Below are 9,521 nucleotides of genomic sequence, written 5' to 3' on the forward strand. Positions count from 1 at the left end.
AGAAATTTTTTTTCCATCGAGCGTGGAGAAATAGACGACAGAAGCCCAATAGTCTCTGGTGTTCCGGGTGTTATCAATAAGTGTATATACTTTTATATATTTTTTTGTTATATTTTGCTACCACAGACGTGGCCAGACATTTACAATGCTAACCAGAATCTATACATTTTCTTCTGTCCTCCATGTACAGGGTGAGAGATGTGTTAAAAATATAGTTCAGGGATTTATTGAACAAGCGACCACAGAAGGTGATTATAATGCTTTTAAAATGCTAATCTAACCTACAGACATAAATATACCACTTATATATATATATAATTTATTCAAAGGGAAGGGGATTATATAAAGGAAAGGATTATATATATATATATATATATATATATATATATATATATATATATATATATATATATATATATAATATAATAATGATATCGCTCCCAAACTATCCAGCCTCTTGAAAAAGGTCAATGACTCCCCCGGAACCATCCAAGCATGGCACAACCTTCTCCTGTTTGGTAACATATGCCTAGCTGTCCCTGCAGGGAGAGACAAATCACTAGCTTCGTCAGTCATTATGGCTATAAATAGTTTTCCTAGAGAGGACAACCAGGCACCCCTCCCCACCCGTACCAAAAACACCCACCGCAGGAAAGGTATCAACAGCAGAACCGAGGCATCCAAAATCAGAGCAACAGTCAGCAAGAAAACAGAAGGCAACACAATAGGGGCAATCACAATCATCACCAGTGAAGACACAGTTGCCACCAGGGATGCCGATACAGCACAAGCCCTGAGGGAAAAACACCCACCCAGAACTCCTCATGACGACAATGTTCCCCTAGTCGGTGTCACCAGAGCAGAACCCCTGTGTGTGCTCGAATCCGTGGTGCATAAAGCAGCTTTATCCTTCCCACCAGGATCAGCAGGTGGGTTCACAGAACTAAGACCCAACCACATCAAACAAATGCTCAACCCTGCAATGGGAGACATTGCACTGGGCCTCCTAGTGGAACTAACTAGAATTGCCATCACATGTCTAGCTGGCAACATATTAGAGACCATACGGTCTCTCTTTTTTGGCGCTACCCTCTGTGCCCTGAGGAAAAAAGATGGAGGAATCAGACCGATAGCTGTGGGCAATTCACTCTGGCACCTCGTCGCTAAGGCTGCTGCTAGAACAGTTAGTCAGGCAGCAGCCGACACGCTGAAGCCAAAACAGCTTGGGTTTGGCATTCCCCAAGGGTGTGAGGAAGCGGCTCATGCAGCTAGAGCCTACATTGCTAACATTACGGATGAAAAAGCCCTGATAAAACTGGACTTCAAAAATGCTTTCAATCTGGTTAGAAAGGATGCAGTACTCAGTGCAGTTCATCACTTTTTTCCTTCCCTCTACCCGTTTGTAAACTCATGCTACAACAAAAATCTAACTCTGCTATTTGGAGAACATGAAATTGAATCACAAGAAGGTGTCCAACAGGGTGACCCCCTTGCTACTTTTCTTTTCTGCCTAGTCATCAAGGAAGTCACCGATAACCTGTCCAGTGAGCTCAACATTTGGTTTTTGAACGATGGTACTCTAGCCGGCTCCCCAGCCTCACTCTTGGACGACATAAGACTAATTCAAGAACAAGGAGCAAGTCTAGGCCTCACCCTGAACTCTTCCAAGTGCGAAATAACCTCCACCAACCAGCACATAATAGAGCAAATAAAGGTTGTTTTGCCTGACATTCATACAACCAACCCTGAGGACAGCACACTCCTAGGTGCTCCTCTTGGAGGGAATGCCATCGACGAGGTCCTTGGAAAGAAGATCACTGACCTGAAGAGGATGAACGAGAGGATTGAAGACATCGATGAGCATGATGCACTTTACCTCATCACCAGATGCTTGTCCCTCCCCTGGCTGACCTACTTTCTTAGATGTTCGCCATCTTTCAATAATATTAAATTAGAAGAGTACGACAGCTTGCTGAAATCAATGCTAGAAAAAGCCCTCAACCTTTCCCTCAGCGACTCACAGTGGAAACAGGTCTCCCTTCCTGGCAGACTCGGGGGCCTTGGCGTGCGCACAGCAACACAAATTGCTGTACCAGCATTCCTGTCCTCTTCAGTGGCGTCTGACAACTTGGTGAAGGAAATCCTACCTGAGCACCTAGGTCAACAGGCAGGAGTACATGATCCCAGCTTCACAGACTGCACAACCAAATGGGTCTCTCTTGCAGGACCTGCACGCCAACCACCGCCTTCTGAAGCCCATAAGCAATCCAGTTGGAATCACCCCATTTATGACCAAGAAGCTGCGACATTACTAGAAGCAGCGACAACACCACATGAAACTGCCGACTTAGAGCTGTAGCAGCTCCCCATGCAGGGGACTTCCTATTAGCAACCCTAATGTCAGCAACTGGCACTCGTCTCACACCGCAGGCCCACCGAATTACTGTGGCTATCCACTTCGCTGCCCCAATGCACACCGAATACAGGTGTATTTATGGCAAGGCAGTGCCCTACAGGTACGGACGGCATGGCCTTCTCTGCCAAAGGACAGGAGGATGGCATGCAAGGCACGGCGAGGTCAATGACATTATTAAGAGAAGCCTTACCACAGCCGGTTGTCCAGCAGAGAGAGAGCCCCGTTACCTAATGCCCCGCAACTCTGATGAGCCTGTCGGTCGCCCAGACGGGATCACGGTGAACCCCTGGAAGAATGACAGACAGTTGGTGTGGGACTACACTTGCGTTTCAACCTTAGCCAACACCTATGTTGACTTCAGTGCTACACAGGCAGGATGTACTGCCAATCACCGGGAAGCAGCCAAGCCACGTAAATACAGAGACCTTGATCACCACTACAATTTTATCCCCATTGCCTCAGAGACACTTGGTGCCTGGGGTAAAAGTGCTGCTAGCTTTTTGAAGGAGTTGGGGTCCAAGCTAATTGAAACAACTGAGACCCTAGAGCCGTCAGTTTTCTCTTTCAGCGCTTTAGTGTGGCGATCCAGAGAGGAAATGCTCACTGCATCCATGGTTCCTGCCCGCCATCTGAGGAGCTGGTGGAGCTCTACAACTTGTGACAAGTAGCCTTGTACCCTGCATGTAACCAGTGTTGTAACCCTTTTGTGTTATGACATTTTAAAATAGTTATATATATATATATATATATATATATATATATATATATATATATATATATACACACACTAAAAGAATAGGGGTGGTAGGAGAAAAAAATATCAAAGTGTTCAGTGAGGATCCACAAAGTCTTCTCTGAATACTCTTTATTTTCTTCTCCGAGGCTATGGGTCCCTACACTTGCACCAGAGGTGGTACCCCTATATCTATCTATCTACATATATATTTTTTTTTGTGGCAATAAAATGCTGTACCTAATAGGCCAAAATTTCCTGAAATATTATATTTCCAAAATATTTTCTTTTGACTGGTACAGCATTCCATTACATTACACATGACTTTTTTCAAAGCTAACCCAACAAAGGGGCGAATTAGTGTTAACCTGAAAAGGGTTAACACTATTAGAGAAGTAATCCCAGCAACGGGAAGATAGAATTAGAAAACGGATCAAGGATACACTAGAGTAAATGAGTCGCCAGCAACTGATCAGACATTAAAGGGTCCGCTGCATATTTACGGGCTACCAGAAGGCCGTCGTCATGATGCTGAAGGAAAGGCTGTTGATAAGCTTAATATGGTGGATGGAGTGGTTACCAGAGCTTAATTAGGTTAATGAATACCTATTGGATAGAAAAGTGTGTGAGAGGTGTAGGATAAGAGTAGTGACAGGTGGTGTAGGTGAACGTGGAGGTGTCGTCGTCTGGGGGAACGTGGAGGTGTCGTCGTCCAGGTGAACGTGAAGGTGTCGTCGTCCAGGTGAACGTGAAGGTGTCGTCGTCTGGGTGAACGTGAAGGTGTCGTCGTCCAGGTGAACGTGAAGGTGTCGTCGTCCAGGTGAACGTGAAGGTGTCGTCGTCCAGGTGAACGTGGAGGTGTCGTCGTCCAGGTGAACGTGAAGGTGTCGTCGTCCAGGTGAACGTGAAGGTGTCGTCGTCCAGGTGAACGTGGAGGTGTCGTCGTCCAGGTGAACGTGAAGGTGTCGTCGTCCAGGTGAACGTGAAGGTGTCGTCGTCCAGGTGAACGTGGGGGTGAACGTGTGAACAAGGCGTGATTACAGTATTGATTTTCTCATCATTCCAGTGACGCACGCTGCTGCTTCATTGTTTGTGTTGTTTGTGTGTTTACTAGTTGTGTTTACTAGTTGTGTTTTTACGGGGGTTGAGCTTTGCTCTTTCGGCCCGCCTCTCAACTGTCAATCAACTGTTTAATAACCACTTTTTTTTTTTTTTTTTTTTTTTTTTTTTTTTTTTCCCACACCACACACACACACACACACACCCCAGGAAACAGCCCGTGACAGCTGACTAACTCCCAGGTACCTATTTACTGCTAGGTAACAGGGGCATTCAGGGTGAAAGAAACTTTGCCCATTTGTTTCTGCCTCGTGCGGGAATCGAACCCGCGCCACAGAATTACGAATCCTGCGCACTATCCACCAGGCTACGAGGCCCCTGTGTGTGTGTGTGTGGTGCTGTGTTTGTGTACTCACCTAGTTGTACTCACCTAGTTGTGTTTGCGGGGGTTGAGCTCTGGCTCTTTGGTCCCGCCTTTCAACCGTCAATCAACAGGTGTACAGATTCCTGAGCCTACTGGGCTCTATCATATCTACACTTGAAACTGTGTATGGAGTCAGCCTCCACCACATCACTTCCTAATGCATTCCATTTGTCAACCACTCTGACACTAAAAAAGTTCTTTCTAATATCTCTGTGGCTCATTTGGGCACTCAGTTTCCACCTGTGTCCCCTTGTGCGTGTTCCCCTTGTGTTAAATAGACTGTCTTTATCTACCCTATCAATTCCCTTCAGAATCTTGAATGTGGTGATCATGTCCCCCCTAACTCTTCTGTCTTCCAGCGAAGTGAGGTTTAATTCCCGTAGTCTCTCCTCGTAGCTCATACCTCTCAGCTCGGGTACTAGTCTGGTGGCAAACCTTTGAACCTTTTCCAGTTTAGTCTTATCCTTGACTAGATATGGACTCCATGCTGGGGCTGCATACTCCAGGATTGGCCTGACATATGTGGTATACAAAGTTCTGAATGATTCTTTACACAAATTTCTGAATGCCGTTCGTATGTTGGCCAGCCTGGCATATGCCGCTGATGTTATCCGCTTGATATGTGCTGCAGGAGACAGGTCTGGCGTGATATCAACCCCCAAGTCTTTTTCCTTCTCTGATTCCTGAAAAATTTCCTCTCCCAGATGATACCTTGTATCTGGCCTCCTGCTCCCTACACCTATCTTCATTACATTACATTTGGTTGGGTTAAACTCTAACAACCATTTGTTCGACCATTCCTTCAGCTTGTCTAGGTCTTCTTGAAGCCTCAAACAGTCCTCTTCTGTTTTAATCCTTCTCATGATTTTAGCATCGTCCGCAAACATTGAGAGAAATGAATCGATACCCTCCGGGAGATCATTTACATATATCAGAAACAAGATAGGACCGAGTACAGAGCCCTGTGGGACTCCACTGGTGACTTCACGCCAATCGGAGGTCTCACCCCTCACCGTAACTCTCTGCTTCCTATTGCTTAGATACTCCCTTATCCACTGGAGCACCTTACCAGCTACACCTGCCTGTCTCTCCAGCTTATGTACCAGCCTCTTATGCGGTACTGTGTCAAAGGCTTTCCGACAATCCAAGAAAATGCAGTCCGCCCAGCCCTCTCTTTCTTGCTTAATCTGTGTCACCTGATCGTAGAATTCTATCAAGCCTGTAAGGCAAGATTTACCCTCCCTGAACCCATGTTGGCGATTTGTCACGAAGTCCCTTCTCTCCAGATGTGTTACCAGGTTTTTTCTCACGATCTTCTCCATCACCTTGCATGGTATACAAGTCAAGGACACTGGCCTGTAGTTCAGTGCCTCTTGTCTGTCGCCCTTTTTGTATATTGGGACCACATTCGCCGTCTTCCATATTTCTGGTAGGTCTCCCGTCTCCAGTGACTTACTATACACTATGGAGAGTGGCAAGCAAAGTGCCTCTGCACACTCTTTCAGTACCCATGGTGAGATCCCATCTGGACCAACAGCCTTTCTAACATCCAGATCCAGCAGGTGTCTCTTGACCTTCTCTCTCGTAATTTCGAACTCCTCCAAGGCCGCCTGGTTTACCTCCCTTTCTCCTAGCACAGTGACCTCACCCTGTTCTATTGTGAAGACCTCCTGGAACCTCTTGTTGAGTTCCTCACACACCTCTCTGTCATTCTCTGTATACCTGTCCTCGCCTGTTCTAAGTTTCAATACCTGTTCTTTCACTGTTGTTTTCCTTCTGATGTGACTGTGGAGTAGCTTTGGTTCGGTCTTGGCTTTGTTTGCTATATCATTTTCAAAATTTTTCTCTGCTTCTCTTCTCACCCTGACGTACTCATTCCTGGTTCTCTGGTATCTCTCTCTGCTTTCTGGTGTTCTGTTATTCCGGAAGTTCCTCCACGCCTTTTTGTTCAGTTTCTTCGCTTCCATACATGCCCTATTATACCATGGATTCTTCTGTTGCTTCTCGGATTTTTCCCTTTGGGCCGGGATGAACCTGTTTACTGCCTCCTGACACTTTTGGGTAACATAGTCCATCATACCCTGTACAGACTTGTGTCTGAGGTCTGTGTCCCAAGGTATTTCACTTAGGAAACTTCTCATCTGTTCATAATTCCCCTTTCGGTATGCCAGCCTTTTGATTCCTAGTTCTTTTTGGGGGGAGATAAGTCCTAGCTCTACCAGGTACTCAAAGTTCAATACACTGTGGTCACTCATTCCCAAGGGCGCTTCCATCTTAACTTCCCTTATATCCCATTCATTTAGGGTAAATATCAAATCAAGCATTGCTGGTTCATCTTCTCCTCTCATTCTTGTTGGTTCTTTGGTGTGCTGGCTTAGAAAGTTTCTTGTTGCCACGTCCAGCAGCTTAGCTCTCCATGTTTCTGGTCCTCCATGTGGGTCTCTGTTCTTCCAATCTATCTTCCCATGGTTGAAGTCTCCCATAATTAGTAGTCCAGATCCATTCCTGCTAGCAACAGAAGCTGCTCTTTCTATTATGTTAATGGTGGCCATGTTGTTTCTATCATATTCCTGTCTAGGTCTTCTGTCATTTGGTGGTAGATTATATATGACTACGACTATAATTTTTTCCCTCCATTTGTTACAGTACCTGCTATGTAGTCACTGAAACCTTCACAGCCCTGAATATCCATCTCCTCAAAATCCCAGCCTTTTCTTACCAGCAGAGCTACACCACCCCCACCTCTTCCTTCCCTCTCTTTCCTCATAACATAATAGTCCTGTGGGAACACTGCATTTGTTATCGTTTTCGTGATCTTTGTTTCTGTGAGGGCTATTATGTCTGGGTTTTCCTCTAGTACACCAGGTGGCCCTTGTGGTACACCAGGTGGCCCTTGTGGTACACCAGGTGACCCTTGTAGTACACCAGGTGGCCCTTGTGGTACACCAGGTGGCCCTTGTAGTACACCAGGTGGCCCTTGTGGTACACCAGGTGGCCCTTGTAGTACACCAGGTGGCCCTTGTAGTACACCAGGTGGCCCTTGTAGTACACCAGGTGGCCCTTGTAGTACACCAGGTGGCCCTTGTAGTACACCAGGTGGCCCTTGTAGTACACCAGGTGGCCCTTGTAGTACACCAGGTGGCCCTTGTGGTACACCAGGTGGCCCTTGTAGTACACCAGGTGGCCCTTGTAGTACACCAGGTGGCCCTTGTAGTACACCAGGTGGCCCTTGTAGTACACCAGGAGGCCCTTGTGGTACACCAGGTGGCCCTTGTAGTACACCAGGTGGCCCTTGTAGTACACCAGGTGGCCCTTGTAGTACACCAGGTGGCCCTTGTAGTACACCAGGTGGCCCTTGTAGTACACCAGGTGGCCCTTGTGGTACACCAGGTGGCCCTTGTGGTACACCATGTGTCACTACTCTTATCCTTCACCTCACACACTTTACTATCCAATAGGTATTCATTCCCCTAATTAAGCTCTGGTAACCACTCCATCCACCATTTTAAGCTTAACGACAGCCTTTCCTTCAGCATCATGACGACGGCCTTCTGGTAGCCCATAAATATGCAGCGGACCCTTTAATAAACCACCCTCTCTGATACCAGAGATAGTGGGGAGGCCTGCGAGATAGTAGTGGGGGGGGGGAGGGGGGCTAATGATAGTGGGGGGACCTATGAAAAATAAAATTAAAACCTTATCTTTTTCTACAAGATATTATTACATTAATAAGGTGGGTCTTCATTGATTTATTACTTCATCTTATTAGTATTTATTTGTTACTTGATTATTTTGTATATTATTTAGGCCTATTCTGGCCATTGATGATAGCGTAGTAGCAGTTATTGTTATCGGTCCTGTCACATCTGGCCCCTTATCTAGGAGGAGGCCAATGAACAAATACACAAGGGCCGTGGCGAGGGTTCGAACCTGCGTCCAAGATCATCCCAGACGCTGCCTTAACCGACTGAGCTACGACATGGTCAAAAGAATTTCAACCGGGAAATCATCCTGATTTACCAACGGATCCTGCAGCCTCTCCGAGACACAAACCAGGGTTTTACGCAATTCCCCCCATGCACCCGAGCTATGCCAATAGCGCAGTAAGGTAAATCTAGGTAAATGTCGTAGCTCAGTCGATTAGGGCAGCGTCTGGGATCCTCTGGGACGTAGGTTCGAATCCTCGTCACGGCCCTTGTGGATTTGCTCATTTGATGCATCAGGCTATTGTGATTTCTGTATGTAATGAGCCCAATACCTACTGTGGTGTTTTGGTCCGTGCTATAAGGGCGTATAAGACGGGACGCACTTCCTAAATGATGTAACGCTGCCCCCTGAACTTTCTATAACCAATCACGGCCTTTCTAAGCTTGGACAGCCAATTACACACCAGAGACTCGACTCTGCCGGAACTCATCAATACACAATTGATACAAAAACGGGTATCGATTAAGTCCAATCTGTGATACAAGAAATTCCAAGACCAAACCAGCTTACTGAATCCATCCTACGTTTAACTGTCCGCAAAGTTATAGTTGATGCTAAAGGGAATTTGATTATATGGCGGGTTAAAATGTCTGGGTGTTTGGGATTACGGCAGGTCAGAGCTGCTCACTCTCAGGGTGGAGTTCAGAGTCCCAGTGTGTGTTCACAGCCCCAGTGTGTGTTCACAGCCCCAGTGTGTGTTCACAGCCCCAGTGTGTGTTCACAGTCCCAGTGTGTGTTCACAGCCCCAGTGTGTGTTCACAGCCCCAGTGTGTGTTCACAGCCCCAGTGTGTGTTCACAGCCCCAGTGTGTGTTCACAGTCCCAGTGTGTGTTCACAGTCCCAGTGTGTGTTCACAGTCCCAGTGTGTGTTCACAGTCCCAGTGTGTGTTCACAGTCCCAGT

The sequence above is a fragment of the Procambarus clarkii genome, chromosome 54, assembly GCF_040958095.1.
Source record: "Procambarus clarkii isolate CNS0578487 chromosome 54, FALCON_Pclarkii_2.0, whole genome shotgun sequence".
NCBI classification, from domain to species: Eukaryota; Metazoa; Arthropoda; class Malacostraca; order Decapoda; family Cambaridae; genus Procambarus; species Procambarus clarkii.